The sequence below is a fragment of the Alligator sinensis genome, unplaced genomic scaffold (assembly GCF_000455745.1).
Source record: "Alligator sinensis unplaced genomic scaffold, ASM45574v1 scaffold412_1, whole genome shotgun sequence".
Taxonomy (NCBI): Eukaryota; Metazoa; Chordata; order Crocodylia; family Alligatoridae; genus Alligator; species Alligator sinensis.
This window is the reverse complement of record NW_005842474.1, coordinates 542,690-560,069: the sequence shown is the minus strand read 5'-3', so window position 1 is coordinate 560,069 and position 17,380 is coordinate 542,690. Positions and strand designations below refer to the sequence as shown.

The 17,380-nt window shown below is 43.5% G+C and overlaps 1 protein-coding gene across 3 annotated transcripts in view; it reads right to left on the bottom strand.

Annotated features, from left to right (window-relative positions):
• The window catches only part of CUNH4orf19 (chromosome unknown C4orf19 homolog), an 87,717-nt gene extending 73,100 nt beyond the window's left edge, over window positions 1-14,617 (bottom strand). For 2 of the 3 annotated variants that reach the window (XM_025212598.1, XM_025212599.1), the window contains exon 1: window positions 13,989-14,108. The gene's annotated coding sequence lies outside the window, so the exon portion shown is untranslated. Of the gene's footprint in view, window positions 1-13,988; window positions 14,109-14,548 lie in introns of those variants that run through there. The other variant, XM_025212596.1, reaches the window with a different exon arrangement.
• Window positions 14,618-17,380: the final 2,763 nt, after the last annotated feature.

Here is a 17,380-nt window from a genome sequence, read left to right as displayed (position 1 = left end):
TCAGCAGGATTCTATGCATGTTTGACAGATCAACTCTATGAGCACTAAATACATTATTTTGTAGACTGCTGTATCTCTTCTGTTTTCTTCCTGAGTCTGATTTCATGTAATAAATGTGAGGAATAAATTAGAACACATTTCTTCCTTAGTTCTTTGTCTTTTGGCTGTGATGTGAACATTTTGCAGGAGGAGAAGCTAGTAAAGGAGCAGGAAGCAGAGTATAATTGCATATCCCAGGGGAATTGGGGGTGGGGGGATTTACTTTCTTAATAAAGTAAACACTCATAAAACACTTTGGGTATGTAGACAGGCATGGTTCTTTGGGTATATGTGATATCTTTTATTAGACTAACTAAATAGCTGGGAAAAAGTTATTTGCAAGCTTTTGGGCACAAACACCTTTCTTCAGGCATTAGGAGCCTGCACTAGAGACAACTGTTGTTAACATCATGATATAGAAAACAGTAAAATTGCCTAATACTGTATATGAAGTCCTCCAAGGAAAGGTTCCACAACATAAAAGCTTCCATAACAACTCCATCAGATGTATTATTTTTCTTCTAGTCTACTTGTCTTTTTGGCTCAGTCTCCGGGGTACATTTTTTATATAGCATTTAACTCAATGTGTAGAGCATTGATCTGTAGTAGTTTATAGTATCTGTGAACTTTCCCAATTGACTGTTTAAAGCAATTTTCTTGGCAGGCATTGACTGATGAGGACTGAGTAAGAGAATTATTGGTCACAATGACAAAGAGAGTAAGAATAAGAGGTTTTTATGTTGCAATTAGAGTAATTATTCCTTAAGTATGAAGGCAAATCTATAGTCTTAACCATTATTGAAAACAATCCACAAGTGGCTAAGGTATTGTAATGGTAAGATGGCAGTGAAATACAGGTACATTTCTGTTATTGAATTGTAATGTACTTGATTTCTTATCTTGATTATATTTACAGTCTTTTTTTAGTCTCAAATTGGAACAATGCTTAAAAGCTATAGAAAAATATTTGTTCCTTTAAGATACTTAGTGATGTCTGAATTGAAGCCAGCTAGCTAATCCATTTTTACTTCCACAGAAGAATGGGTTGTTTTCACTACAGTTATCAACCAAAATTGCACAGTTCAGTATGACATAGGGGACTCTGATTATAGTGAAGTAGCTTGTGATACTGTATACTAGTAAATATTGTGCTGACATTTCCCTTTGCTCAAAATGTTTCATACCTTAGCTGTAAATAATGTAGTTCAGGTTGCTCTTTGATATGGCATATTCCCAGTGCCTAGAAGTACTATTTATTGGCAACAGCAGTGCCCCCTTTCAGGATAAGAATGCTGTTGAAACTGAACTGAAATTTCTTTTCGTACAAAGAGACAGTTTAGTCTGGAGGCTGCAGCACTGGTCTGACATTTAGGAAATCTGGGCTTTTTTCCTGGTTATGCTACAGGTATGCTGAGTGACCTTGGGAAAGTTCCTTCAATTCTCTTTGCCTTAGTTTTTAAAAATTTTTTCCATGTAGATAATTATACTTAGCTCCTCAGTAAAGTTCTCTCAGATCTACAGATAGAAAAGGTCTGTATCAGAGGGATTATTCACATGGAGCATTTGGGATTTGGGGATTTGGACCATCACCTTACAGCAGGGGGCCGTAATGTTTTCTGGTGGGGGGAAGGGTAGGGGCTGAAATGACTCAACTTAGGTCTGAGGCATCTGGGCATTAAAACCAGCTGCCACCACTGCTTTTCCCCACCATCCAGCTATGGTGTGGTGAAAGACCATGCTGCCCAAAAGGGGTGCAGAGTAAGCAGAGTCACCCTCCACTGAAGCCTAGGGCAGCCAACTGTGGTACAGTACATGGAGAATCCCCCCATTGCCAAATGCTCCTGAACCCATGGCTCAGCAGGCTGGATCTGGCCTATTGGCCATAGGTAGCTGACCCTGCCTTAGAGCACTGGTGCCAAACCTTCCAACACTGCAGGTTGGATGAGTGGCATGGGGTCAGTCTGGACTGGATCTTGTGTGGTGTTATTGAGTAGGGTCAGTCCATAGGTGTGATCCTGAATGCCTACATCCAGCCATGGAGTAACCTTGTTTGCTGGCTTAATTGCCAGCCAATGCAATCTAGCATGGAAGGTCACATTATTTATCTTAAAGGACTCCCCACAGGTCTGGAAATGTAGCAGCAGGGGAGTGGCAATTACAACTGCTATCACTCCACCCCCAAATTTCTGGATCCTTGGGGAGCCCCTCCCCCCTGCCAGCTGGATGGACACAGCTCTGCAGGCTGGATCTTTGGGGGTTGAGCACCACTGCCTTAGAGGATCTTATACCTTTACATCAAAGACTCGCTGCTTTTTAGGTTGGGAAATTTTGAATCAAAAAGTAAAATAAGATAAAACTTCTAGTTAAAATGCTGAAGACATGAAAACTGATTTGTTTGTTTTTTTCAATAAAAAATATTCATGTTTTTGGGAGACTTAAATTGCCATGCTCTGGGTTTAGACCATCTGAGTTTAGAGTAAGACTGGACTGTGCATATACTCTAATCTGATTAAGTGAATGCAGCACAACTGCAGCAGTGCTGGTGAAATGCTTTGCTCTGTCATATGTTGATTTGCCCTGTGCTTGTCAAAACAGGTTATACACATAAGTAGGGAAATTATACTATGTATACTTTAAAATTATTTCTGATTCAGTGGACATTTATTAATTTACTGTGTAACTTTTGAATTAATACTTAAAGCTAGGTTAACACAAATCTGATTAGTTGGTGCTAGGTCTCACTCTGCACCGTAAATTTAGAAATGCTCACTCACTGCAATCCAAATGCAAATTGAAAAGTTGGATGGACACCAAAAGAGAAGAATATTTGTCTGGACTATGATTTAGGAAAAAAAAAAAAGAGAATGAAAAATTAAAAACCTATTTTATTATTAAATGATAAACAAGACATAATAAAACCTGTGACTTCTAAAGTCATCTACTTATGAGCCTAAATATTTTTTTTCAGAATTGCTGAACTCTTTATAGTTCCTAATAAATTACCTGATTTTTAGAAATGAGCTTTTGTGCCTCTTGTTGAAGTTGGTGTAAATTTTGTCCTTAACCTCATTGGGAGCAGTATCGGATTCAAAGACACCTAGTTTAACAATTACATTTGTTTGACAATTCTGTGCTTAAATCGTACAACAAACAGATTTAATCTGTAAGGGTTGCTGTTCTTTTGTATGCATATTCTTTGCCAAACTATTGGAATTGCACTTGCTTTTTCTAACATTTATTGGTAAATAAGGACCAACCCTCTAGCAATCTGATTTTGTTCAGTGCAGTGAAAAGTGTTTCCAAATGTTTTGAATTCAAAATAATTCAAGAACATAAATTTCATGTGACCTTCTTCTGCCTTAGGGCTCTCTGCTTGGGGTTGGTAGTTTAGCTTTTGCTTCACTTGAAATGCAAATGAGAATCTTGCAGTATTTTGTTCTCTAAACATCTTTGCCTATGAATCAATGGCTGGAATTTCACTGTACATCTTACATGCCCAGATGTTGCCTGTTCACTCCTAGCCTGCTGTTTAGTAGACAACTTGGAAGTCCAGGGCTGATATCAATTCATGAGACATCTGCTAAATTCACATGAGAAAAGATAATACAAAACAAACACACACAGTAGAGCTACACAGCAGGTAAATATTGTTTTTTCCGTGCCCCACCCAGAGCAGGAAAACCTGCATAAAGGACATAAACAAAGGCTTCTTCAGTTTATTGATAACACTGTAACCCCTTTTTCCACTGAGTTATAAAGGTGCAGGGCATTCATTTTGCTTCAAAAGCCCGAAATCTGCAGGGTCTCATACTGATCTCAGTATATCAGTTGAGTAGCTCCTTTGAAATCAGTGGACTTAAAGGTGTATGAGTGAGATCACAATCAGGTTCATATTCAGTTCCCAGATGACAGAGGAGTAGGAGCTGATAGTATTTTCTCTGGGGAAAGAAACTGCACTACATACATGGCAGCACTGATTTGCTAGGAAGCACAAAAGGTGTAAAGATAGCAGATGTATGTTGGTACATCTGTACTGAATTCAACCCTGATGCTAGAAAACTGCATTACAGTTAGGCTGCCCACAGCATCCCCCTGGTCAAGAAGCACTGTGCTGGTGAATGCAGCTGCAGGATGAGAAATGCCATGAAAGTGTTTTGGCAGTCCAAAATGAATATGTGTATGGGATCATAGTTGATTCTCTGTCCCCATATTCATGCAGAGAGCTCAGGCATTTACAGGAGGACAAGGTAATGTAGCTCCAAAGATACTGCTGGAGAAGTGATGCAGCAGTATGCCTCCCAGGGTGAAGAGTCATCCTCACAGCAGCAGATACTATGTCATTAAATGAGAGAATGGGCTGTCACAGGGGCCAGTACCTAGGGCCTGTTTGTGGATGATGACTGTGACAGTTTGATGGTTTAGCAATCACTCATCAAAGCAACTAAGGATCCCATCAGTGAGTACAGTGGGGATCAACAGTTTACCAAAGAATGGTGTCATCCCTTATAAAAATATCACCTGTCCCTTTTGAGTATTTTCCAACAATGGCGAAACAGGATTGGATGGCAAAAGAAAGGGGGGATACAGTGAGTCCACAGGGTGATGCTAAAGTCTTGGGGTGAAAGTGTATGTAACACCATGTTTTCTACGCTAGCTCTTTTATTTTCATCCTCATTTTGTTAAGCGATTACATCAGAATACTCCATATAGATGTATGGTGTTAGGCTGTATCCTGTTTCTATGGAAGTCCCTGGCAAAAATATCTTAGACAGGATTTCAGTAGACAAAATAGACTGAATAGGAATACTCTGCAGAGAGCAAACCAGGAAAGCCAAAGCTGCAATGGAACTAGCTACAAATATCAAGGACAATAAAAAGTCCTTTTTTAGATATGTGGGGAGCCAGAGGTAAAGCAAGGGCAACACTGGACCCCCGCTAAACCAGATGGGACAACTGACAACCGATGCCCACGAAAAAGCAAACTTGCTAAATGGGTACTTTGTGTCAGTTTTTCACTAGTCCCATGGAACCCCCCTGCCCACTATGGGACAGGGAGGCCCGGGTGAGGGAGATCCTTTACCCTCCATCAATGCTGACCTCATGAAAGAACACCTTGAGAGGATGCATACCTTCAAGTCAGCTGGCCCTGACAGTTTACACCCCAGGGTACTCAAGGAGCTGGCTAGCATCATAACTCAGCCTCTGGCTTCTTTACTTTTCATTCCATCCAGGAAGAGCACACACCAACTGCTGAAACTTCCTCAGCCTGATGAAGGGTTTTTGAACCCGAAAGCTTGCTTAATAATTGTTTTCCAACTATTTAAATTGGTCTAATAAAAGATATCAGATTCACCCAAAGAACCTTGTCTGCCTAGCTCAGCCCCTGGCACAGATGTTCGAGAACTCCTGGCGCTCTGGTGAAGTGCCTGAAGATTGAAAGAAGGTCAATGTGGTGCCTGTCTTCAAGAAAGGGAGGAAAGTGGATCTGGCAAACTACAGGCCCATCAGCCTGACCTCTATCCTGGGAAGGTCTTGGAAAAAATTATCGAAGAGGCCATCCTTAACAGACTGGCTGATGGTAACATCCTGAGGGATAGCCAGCACGGGTTTGTTGTGGGTAGGTCCTGCTTCACCAATCTCATTTCCTTTTATGACCAGGTGACCTATCACCTGGACAAGGGGGAAGAGATTGATGTCATATATCTTGACTTCAAAAAAGCCTTCGATCTGGTATCCCTCTTGGCAAAATGGCCAACTGTGGCCTCAGCCTCACCATGATCCGCTGGCTGGCGAATTGGCTCCATGGTATGGATGAGAAGCTGATGGTGTTTAACACCGAAAAATGTAAGGTTCTCCACCTTGGGAAGAAAAACCTGCAGCATGTCTAGAGGCTCAGCAGTGCTACGCTGGCTAGCACTATGGAAGAAGGAGACTTGGGGGTCATGATTGACCACAAGATGAACATGAGCCTTCAATGTGATGCTGCTGCTAGGAAAGTGAGCAAAATGCTGGCCTGCATCCATAGATGCTTCTCAAGTAAATCCCAGGACGTTGTTCTCCCATTGTACTCGGCCTTGGTGAGGCCGCAACTGGAGTACTGCATCCAGTTTTGGGCTCCACATTCAAAGAGGATGTGGAGAAGCTTGAGAGAGTGCAGAGGAGAGCCACATGCATGATCAGAGGTCAGGAATACAGACCTTATGATGAGAGGCTGAGAGCCATGGGACTCTTCAACCTGGAAAAGCACAGGCTCAGGGGTGATCTGGTGGCCACCTATAAGTTTACCAGGGGTGCTCACCAGGATCTGGGGAATGTCTGTTCACCAGAGCTCCCCAAGGGATGAGAAGGTTGAACGGTCACAAATTCCTCCATGACTGTTTCAGGCTGGACATAAGGAAAAACTTCTTTACTGTCTGAGCCCCCAAGGTTTGGAATAGACTGCTGCCGGAGGTGGTTCAAGCATCTACCTTGAACACTTTCAAGAGACATTTGGATATTTATCTTGCTGGGATCCTATGATTCCTGAGGACTTGGAAGGGGGCTGGACTCAATGATCTTCCAAGGTCCTTTCCAGCCCTAGCATGTATGAATCTATGAAATTTCTGCTTTGTTTGCCTCTTAGGCTAAGTACAGACAGTCAAAAAGCCCATGGCTGAATTGATTCAGTCTTTGCAGGTTAGTCTAAGCTGCAAAGATTGAACCAATAAGCAAATGAACAGACATTCATTTTTGATTTATAGCCACATACCTGCAGTGGCTCAAGCCAGAAGCTGGAGGGGCGCTAGGTCATGGCTCTCTGGCATGTAGCCAGCATGGGCTGTGTGTTCACTTCCTCTTCCTGGTGCCCCTGAGGTCTCTGGGATTTGCAGGCCAGAATCACTGCAGCAGGACTCTGCAGGTTTGCTCATCACTTCCACTTCCTGCTTCCAGGTGCCTCTGGGATTTGTCTCCATAGTGGCAGCCAGCACTAGGTAAGCAGGGTAGGGCAGCTTGGTACTTGCAGGAAGGGAAATTTAACCCCCAACCCTGGCCGCAGACCTCAGCAGGGGTTTGCCTGGGAGAGGGGAGGTGGGCAGTGAGCCAGCCCTCACTACTGCAGCTAGGGAGCAAAGGGGCAAAGTCATCCCTGCTCTCTGGAGCATAGAGAACAGCCCAGCCCAGGGCTGCAAAATGCTGGGATGCTGGGGGACTCTGATTTAACTTGAACCAGGAAGTTTCATAAACCGGTTTGACCTAAATCAGTTAAATCCAATACTATATTCAACCAGGTTTATCTTAAACCATTTTCAGCCATTATGGCTAGAGGCGGGCTGTGTGTGGCAGCACCAAGGTCTGGAGAGAACCAGAGACCTCCAAGCCCCTCGCAGTGGTCTGCAGTAGCTTCCCTTGCCCCACAGCATTGTTTCCCACCAGGAAGAGGCTTACGCTTGGGGAAACTGTGATGGGGATTGCTTCCCCCATCATGATCGCTCCCCCCCTTGCCACTCCATTGGCTGGGCAGGGCCAGACGCCGCTGGCAGGGCCCCCAGGGGGCAGGGAGTGGGGTTATTTTCCACTTTGCCCCTGGGGCACTGCAGCTGGGTCTACCTGGTCTGGCCACAGCTGCTGTTTGGTCTGCACTTGGGGCAGCGTCCAGTGGAATAAGCACCCTCCTTCTGGGAGAGGGCTGGCCCTGAGCACAGACTAAGTGGTGGCTGAGGCTGGGCCAGGCAGACCTGGCTGTGGTGCCTAGGGAGCAGAGCGGGGAATAACCCTACTCCCTGCCCCCCCCCCCCCCCCCCCGCCGCCCGTGCGTGGCGCCTCGCCGGGGGACTGACTGTGATGGTGGCAGCAGCCCCCATCATGGTTTCCCCAAGCGCGAGCCTCTTCCTGGAGGGGAGCCATGATGTGGGGTGAGGGAAGTGGCTGCCGAGTGTCGGAGTATGCCTGTCGCAGCTCTGCCAACCCTGCAGCACAGCGCCTCTGCCAGGAAGACATTGACATTGACAGGGGCTACTGCCCCCATCAAAGGCCCTGCCCCCCTCTCACTGCAGTGGTGGGGTCAGGGCATGGTCAGATGGTAGCTGGCAGGACCCCTTGGGGTTGGGTGGGCAGGGACAGGGGTTATTCCCCTTCCCTCTGGCCTCTGTGGAGGGAACAGCAGAGTGCTTATTTTGCCTCAGGGAGTGTGTGGCGGTGACAGCAGGCAGACCCAGCTGCTAGTGGGGGTAGACAGACGACTAACCCTCCTCCCTGCCCGCCTCTGCCTCAGGGTCCATGGTGCCCTGCTGCTGCTGCAGCAGGGGGGGAGCGCCCAGCAGACCTGGCTCAGGTCCCTGTTGGTGGCACAGGGAGGGGGAAATTAAACGTCTCTCTGGTTAGACCCCCGATCCCGCCTGTTTGTGCTCTGGCTGGGGAACAGGAGGGCAGAGCCAGCCTGGCTGGGCTGGAGCAGAGTCTAGCCCAGAAAGCATTTTGGGATGCTGGGGGACTCTGGTTTAACTTAAACCAGGAAGGGGTCTGGGACAGACATTGCATAAACTGTTTTGAGCCAAATCAGTTAAGCATGATACTACATTCAACTGGGTTTATCTCAAACCAGTTTGGGCCATTTTGAAACTGGTTTATGTGCACTGAATGTTCTGTTACAGTTTTAAACCAGTTTCTGAACACTTATACCGGCTTGTTTGTAAATTCTGTCCCTAGCCTTAGGGTCTCATTCTCTCACTACAAGATTTGACTGGCAAACATAGAAGTTAGTAGGAGTTAGTTGATTGTTATGGTTAGGAATTGGACCTATTTATGTGCCATAAGCTAACTTAGACTAGTCTAAGGCCATTTACAGATGTTAAATTAAGGGCTCAATGATATCTGATATGTGATCCCAACAATTGCACTTCTGCCATGCCAGTTAATCACATCTTAAGTTGCCATACTCAGTCAAAATCCAGCTCAATTTTTACAGAATGGAAATTATTCCGAAGTGGAGAGTGATATTAAAGAACAGAGTTTGGGGAGTTCTATATTTTCAATTTTCCTTCTGAATCACCAGATGAGGTTGCATGTGAAGTTACAATGGAGCATGGAACTATAAACAGTCTTTATCACCAGAAAGCATTTGTGGCTCTACATTGGACATTTATGACTTGAATAAGGAATGGGGAGTTAAATAAGCTGCTTGATAAAAACTGAAGGAGAAAAAAGGTCAGATAAAAAGAGAAACTCTTTGGATTTTGTCTGTCTGCTTTCTATTGTTACTGCAAACCAAGTATTTAGTTCATACTTCCTCAGGCAATATGATCGGTACAGAACAAAATATAAATTTCATCACACATCCAAATGAGAGCTATTAACTGGAACCATGGAGAGATTGTTACTATCTGTGGTAACCTCGTGACATTTTTTCTTCATCCTTCCTTCAACTCTCTCTTTTAGCTATTTAGACATAGACCTTAGAGCAATAAAAACACGTAATGCTTCATGTTTCAATCCTGTTCTCTCTGGTTCTTTCTCCTGCTTTCCAGCATTTGAGTTCTATGGTATAGTAACAATTAACCACTCTCAGTTTACTGGCACTGCCTGCTGCTATACACAGTATTATTGGGCTGTATTCTCATTAATTCTCCTAAACTGACCAGGTCACTGCTGGATTGAACAAAACTTTTTTGCTGCTTGATGGGGTGCTCATAATTCAGAAAGTAGGGCTCCTTTGCTTGTCAGTCAGTATTGAATCAACACTCCTGGATGGGATTACATGGCACTGTGCTGCTGGAGAACCCATTTGTTTAGAAGAAAAGTTTAAAGACTGCGGGGGGCACAGCCAATCTCAGGGGGTGTGCATGCACCCCCTACATGTCACCAATGCCCCCTCTGACTGAGCTATTTTTAGCCCTCTTCCCCCCCCATCACTCCTAACCAGCAAATTGCCCTGTGGACTTGCTACCCGCCCTTCATTCTACCAACCTCCCCACCCCCTGGACCCAGAACCCTCCCTGCAACCTGCCTGCCCTTCCTCCTACCCTGAGTTACTAACACCAGGCTTCTACATGGCTCCCAGGAGCAGTGAATGCCTGCACACACTGCTCCTGGAACTGCACATGCTTGTTTGCAGTCTAGATGTAGATGGCTAAAAGTAAAGTGAAGTAAAGGTGCAGCAAACACTTGCTCACACCCAAAAAGTGTGGCCACAGAACGGTAAAGGGATTTTGCTTCATTTCTACAATCAAGATGTAGTATTGCTGTTGATTTGTGCTGAAGGTTACCCTCTGTCAGTCCAACTGTAAGTAAATATCTAACTGTTTGGTCCAGGTAGTCAGAGATGACTGGAATACTAGACACTTTGCTTCCTTGTTTGTCTCTGGCAGTGGAAGCTGGAGTGTCTTAACTACACTAGCCCAATGGGCCTTCTAGGCCCATGACTGACTGACATTTATAATAATGCTGTTCCCAGACAACTCTATTACTGTAAAAACAAGACAGAAAAAATATTGTTTTAACTATTTGAGGGTCACAATGATTATGTGTCTGTCTGTTAGACCCTTCTTTAGAGTTTGTCCATGTTTCATTAATTTCCAAGAATTTTTCTCTGCCTTTGAACCAGAAGGAAGTATTTGGTCTATGTGTACTTACCAGGGCAGCCCCATGAGTCACCTCTGCAGCTGACTCCATGTTGACATTACTAAGCATGAAGTTAAATGGGAGTATGTCATAATCAAAATGCAATAATCAAAGCAATGCTGATTACCGTAAGTATTGTTAAATTACTGGTATAAGGAACAGCGGAACCTCTAACAAGGAAGCCGGGTGTTTATATATCATTTCTATTGGGTTCTTAGAAATTAATGTGATTGTTGTATTTTTTCTCAATCCAAGTTCAGACTCTTTCTTTTTTAAAGTAAAGTGCTGTATGTTTTATGACTGAGGCCATGGAATATTGAAATATTGAATATCCAGTGCAAATATTTAATACAATACCTCTCAAACTCGCTAAGAACATTTTACATAATTAAACATGTAGCAGATTTAACTACTGAGCTGCTAAATATTGGTTTTCCATGACCCACCCAATCTGTACAAACATTACTTAAAATGCAAGAGTCATAATATACTGCGGTTGGTATTTAAAGATGCAGTACTCCTTTTCCATTCCATTTACAGTGGGATGGCTGCCAGTCTTAGAGTTGGTACATTCCCCTCCCATGGATCATGGACTATGCACTTTGTATTATATGAAAAGTTTTCTGCAGTGATCTTAAGAACTTTGGTTCAAATTCTATTCTTACCTATCATAGTATATATTTAAAGTATTTCCTCTGAAACTAATGGTCCTACTCTAGTTTTACATCAAATAAGTTGTCAACAAAACCTGACCTACTGTGACTGATGTACTTATATTATCTGAAGTTCCCATCTTTTGTTCTGTGTTTGTATGGGGCCTAGAACAATGGGCTCTTGGCTTATGACTGGGGCTTCTTGTTACTGTGATTATACTACTGCTAACAATAGGTAGCACAGCAGTAACAGAAAAATAAGCACATTCTCAGATGCTAGATGAGATGCACAGCTGAATGCTTCTTTCTTCCGATGGGGCTGATAGTAATCTAATTCATAAATATTTTAGATATTCATCTAATTTAAAATTTTCTGAAATCTGTGCAGCTGTGCCCATTCATACCATTTAGGATCTGGCTCAAGATAACATCCTGGCTGTTATAAGGTAATGTTCACAGAATGATATTTGAATAAAACATATACTGCTACTTTAAGGTAACCAGAATTTCATTTAGATAATTATCATGTCAACTCATACCCAAACCAAACCAAAGGCTCCTGTATTTTGGTACTGACAGCTAAAAAAAATTATTTTATTCTTCACAAACAAATCTCTGCAAAATTGCTGGTTGCACTGGTGTTTTTCGAATATTTATGTGAAAGCAACAAATCCTATAATTTGGCTGATCTTATCTGGAAATATTGAAATGCATGTTATTAAGTAAGACAGCTATTTGATGACAAAAATCGATTTCCCCTTTCTTTTCTTTTTTTTTTTTTTCAGTTCTACATACTTAATTGATTCTAAGTGCATTGCAGGCAGCAGGAGCCTTGAGGGGAGTCTGAAGTTTGGGGTCTACTCCTGAAGTCTTGCTTGGGTATAGGACTACAGGAGCAGACATATGGGAGTAGTGGGGGTCCTCAAAGTCCCTGGTCTGCAAATCAGCCCATCCTTCTTGAAAAGTTAATATACCTTCAGACTGATAAGTCCTCATTGCCCTATTTTCATTCTAAACAGTAATTTTGTGTGCTGATCAACCACATTGGAACAGTGTTAATATGTGAATATAGGATAGTGCATAGCAACTGCCTTGAGTCAGAGCTTTAACAAGTATCTCCGAGTAAGCTTCTCAAACTGAATACTCATTACCCTGACAATCTGGGCAGCGAAGCAGCTGCACTGTGCTTCTGAGGGCTTAATACAGGATGCAGAGTGGCAATGCCTGGCTGGCTGAACTCCATTCCTGCCTTTGCCCCAGAGTTGTGTTGTAGGTTTATGGTAGTTGCTTCTAGCCAGAATTTAAGAGTGGACCCTATTTTGACAAGTTTCTGGAAATCCAACTTAACACATTCTGGGACTGATTTTTCTTCTGCCTTTCTGAATACTAGGCCTAAGGAATCTCAAATTAGAAATCCATAAATTGAAGCAAGTTCAAGCTTATGTCCACTTTTGAAAAAGCAGTTGATAAGCTTGAGGGGGCTTAAAGATTCCTCATTTATTAAATGTGGGTAACGGTAGTTTTCTTTGGACAGCACTTTGACAGCTGGCTGAAGAGCACAATTAAGTGTGACACATTATTATTATCTTCTGCTTCTCTCTCTCAATAGTAGTTAGGACAAGAAAATATATTTATACAATAAATTGAAGAAAGGGCCTTCCCAGCAACCATCCTCTCTTCCTCAGAAGGATAGCATTTAGAGAAAATCAACATTGCTGCTTGTTGCTTTAAGTAGGAGAAATTCCCAATGGGGCAATCTTTTGATAAACTAGAGGGAGAGTTGTCAAACAAGTCTGGGTACTACATTCCTGCAAAGGGAATACAATAGTGAGTTGATAGTGCCTTGTCTAAAACAATTATGTTGTTGAAAGAAAAAAATAAAGTGTGGAAAGGGGTCTTCATATGGGGAAGAGGTCTATTTGTTGCCTGACAGAGTACATAGAAATTCTGCAGCAATAATGAGACCATGACCCCCCTAATACTACTAAGGTAAGTGGTGCCTTATGCCATTTTATGTGTTGCTGAATATGGCTTGATAAAAAAATATATACCCGACTTCCCAGATTTTAATAAGAGTTGTGGTCTTAACTGTTCCCCCACTCCCATCATTTCTATATTTTGTTCCTTTTTTTGAATTTTGAGGTTTCCAACTTCACCTGCTTTGTATTTAACTTGCAGGTTTTTGAGGAATTAACCAGATTTTTAGGAGATGGGAATTGGGAAACTGGAATCATGGGAAACCAGATCCATTAAAATACATATTCACTGAAATGATATATGCAATTCATAGCATAAAAAAGTCAGAAATGCTTAGACTCCTTTTTTCAGGCACAAGGAATGTATCAACTTTTTTTTTTCTTACAACCACCCCCTTGCCCCCGACCAAAGACCCAATGTGAATGGTTTAGCAACAAGGATAACTAAAATTAATCTTAGCTTTAGGTGGTCAGACTTTTTTTTTAATTAAATCAATCTGCTCCACTGTGCTTTACCACTAAGTGGACTGTAAATGTTTTTATTCAGAAAACATAGTGCCTCTGCAACAGGTGCAACATTAAAGAAGGAGTTCAAATGTTTTCCAGCTGAAACTATTAGAAAGATTAATCTAAAAACTAAAAGATCAAAAACCTGGTAAACACTTTATCTTGAAAATATAGTTAACATCAGGAATGTAGACAAAGGAATAAGAACTTTTCCTACCTGAGACTTTTGGGTTGGTCAGGAAGTGCAGCTCTTCTGATTAAAATCTTCCATGCCTTAGCTTGGCTTCTGCATTTGAATGTTAAATATGTAAGAATGCCTTGTTTATCTGAGAGTTTGCATGACCTCTTAATGAGACACTGTTGTTAGTGTCATTGGGTATTAAGGTATCATGTGACTGTAGATGAAAATAAAATCCTTTAAAGTTTGCATTTAAAACTTCCTAGAATCTGTAACCCTTTACCTGCAAGCTGGAAAAAAACTTGACAAACCTCTTTGTTTTCTGGTCAGGGTAAAAATCAAAGAAAAGAAAAGAAAATGTACCAAATGATTCCTTTGCTGAAACAGGCACTTAAAGAAAGCAATTCCAAGCCAGCTGATGTACTATTATTGCAATTCTATATTGTATATTTAAAATTCCCCCCAAGTCAGAAATTGGGCCGAACAAAGTTGCTAAAAATTCTGCTTCTCTGTTCAGGTACTTTGGCCTAGTACTTAAGTGTAGACTGGTGTGCTAGGTGGTGCTGCTCAGAGGACTTGCATCTAAAATAAGTACTTACAGGTATGATATCAGGGTTGTCCATAAAAGTTACTGACTTTCCTAGAACTACTGTCTTCTGGGTGAGGTATTTTCAAATGTGGTATGAAAGGAGAGCCCTCACTCACCCCTCTCCAACTGGGAGGGAGTGCCAGACCAGAGATTTTCAGAGATACCTGCTAGCAGCCAGTCAGATCAGTTTTCCCTATTCAGGTCCTATAATACTGCCCCTTGATGAACCTGGAGATTGTAAACTGAGTCTTGGGAAGAGCTGGCTGCATCAAACAATGCCATTCCCTTGTTTCATAGGTGTGTGTCCAAGACCTTGTATTTGTCTAATCCGACAAGATTCATATTAATATAAATAATAAGGAATATTCTAACCAATTATTTCTTTGTCTTTTAAATTTAAGGCTTATGACAATAAGGCTGATAATACTAGGTATGGTCCTGGAAGACACGCTTCTGTGTTTTAGAATACATCTATAGCTACATGTAGCTGTATGTTGGATTACAGAACTCTGTGAACTCCCTAGTGATCTAGTACGTAGGTAAATTGTAGCCCTGTGAGAAAAGAATGGCAATCATACTAAAACACAAAGAGCCAAATCCTGCTTGTACAAGCAATCTACTGACTTCTGCTCAAGATTTGCTCCATCATGGTGTTTCTTGTGCTCAGTGGGATTATAAAGATTTAAGAACAAGAGTTGTTTCACTTGTGAGCCCAATAGACTGCATTTGTGAGCTCCGTTTGGAAAGGCAGTGGATAAAACAACTGCGCCACCTAGCATCAATTTTCCTTTCCATTGCTACATAATCAAAGCCTAGACCTATAAATAAACTAACAAAAAAAAATGCTTTGGATGTCCTTGACTTAAACAGAGAAAGTATGTTGTTCAGGGGCTGAACATAATTGAACTTTCAGACTCCCCAATTCAAAGAGCTTCTGTAGCAGATGTTCTTGACAGTTTTCCTCTTCCCTAGTCTTTAGTACTCCTGAAAATAGATTGCAAGAATGAGGAAGGTTTTAAATAATAATAAAAATTATTAAAAAGCTTACATTAAACTATCTAGGAGGATCTGACCTGGAGGCTCTGATAAAGAAGTGAAGAATCACTGGAGTTTGTCAGATAGCCAGTACCCACACCTGTTTTAACTCCTGTGACTATTTTACTATTGTGTTTTAGATAGACACTGGGTGCATTTACATGAAATGCTTTATGCACATTAGATTAATCTAATGCCCAATAAATCATCAGCTTTTACATGTGTACAGGACTTACTGAACATTAAATTAGGTTAATGCATCATTTGTTAGTGCCCAGTCCCCTCAGCCCTGCTGCTGCATGTGTAGCACACATCTTAGTCCAGGGGTAGGCAAAATGCAACCCGAGGGCCAGATGCAGCCTGCCAGGCCATTCTATCCAGCCCACAGGGCCCTTAAAAATTTAGAAAATTAATATTTATTTGCCCCTGGCTGCCTATCATGAGGCCCTTGATGGCTTGCCAAAACTCAGTAAGTGGCCCTCTGTCCAAAATAATTGCCTGCCCCCGCCCAAGGAAAATTGACTAGACCCCTAGTCAGCTTCAACTCCCTGCCCATGCCTGCAGAGAGCTGGGAGCTGAGCAGCACCAGGACTGGGGGGAAGATGTGGGGTGGAAGCAGCACTGGGACTGGAGGGGAGACAAGGGTTGAGGTGGGAAATGCAGTGTTGGGGACTGGTGCTACTTTGCTGTGTCTCCCTTCTTTGGCCCCATTTTCAGTGTTGTTTCCTCTCCACATATCCCCCCAAGTCCCAGCACTGCTTCCCCCATGTGTCTCCCCATGGTTCAAGCACTGCTTACCCCCATGCTCGGGCACAGGGCATTGCCCCAAGCCAGTGCCACATTGCTGGGCTGCAATCCTGAGCACTGCATGGCTGGGAGCTATTCCCCAATCCTGGACAGCTCCCCCCACTCTCTAGAGTTCAAGCCTGACCCCCCTGCTAGCCTGGTGCTGGCACCTGGGGAAGCCTGGAGCTCCTCCTGGCTGCTGCAGGGGGCAGAGCAGGGCAGAGGGATAGGGGTGGCTCTGGACTGAACTGCTCCCATTGGGAGCAAATTTGCTCCTGACAGATGTGCATGTATAGATGTGTACCTGGGAGAGTGCCTTAATGAGCCTGAATTTTCTTCTGATGGTGGCCATCACATGCTTCCCTGGCCTGGAGCAGAGCATGGTGGCAGCATGTGTTGGCTCTGTCACCACAGCCTTTGCCTGCTATCCATGGCTGCTGCACCCTTAGGCCCCAGGAGGAACATCCACTGCCCTGGGTTTTTGCTCACACCATGCTCACCCTGCTCACCCGCCGCGGGGACTGCCACCTTGTGCAGGTCAGTCTCAGCCCTGGTGACCCTCACCCTGTGTGGCACAGCCACCTGGCCTGGCTCACTGTGCCATTCCAGGTGTCCTGTCCCCATGCTGCTGCTTCCTGGACCCCAGCAGGGATGCCGCTGATGTGCTCCTGGAAGCCACCACTGGGACTGTCCATGTGCTCATCCAGAACACCTGGGACAATGAGCAGTGGCTGGAGTCCCTTCACATGATCTGGGTCACCTTCCAAGGCCTCCTGGAGCATGTCTGCTTGTACCTGGTGTGGCAGGCCACCACCATGTGGCAGCCCCTCCCTACGGACACCCAGCTGGCTGTCACCCTGCCTCTCCCCACAGTGCAACCTCAGCCTCTCCCCACAGTGCAGCAAAGTCTGTGGTCTCCTCCTGGGACCAGTTGCAGCCCCAGGAGGCAGTGTGTGCCACTGGGGATGATGCCAGCATGGCTCCCTTGATGGTTTGCAGGGCATCCATGTAGCAGTCCTGG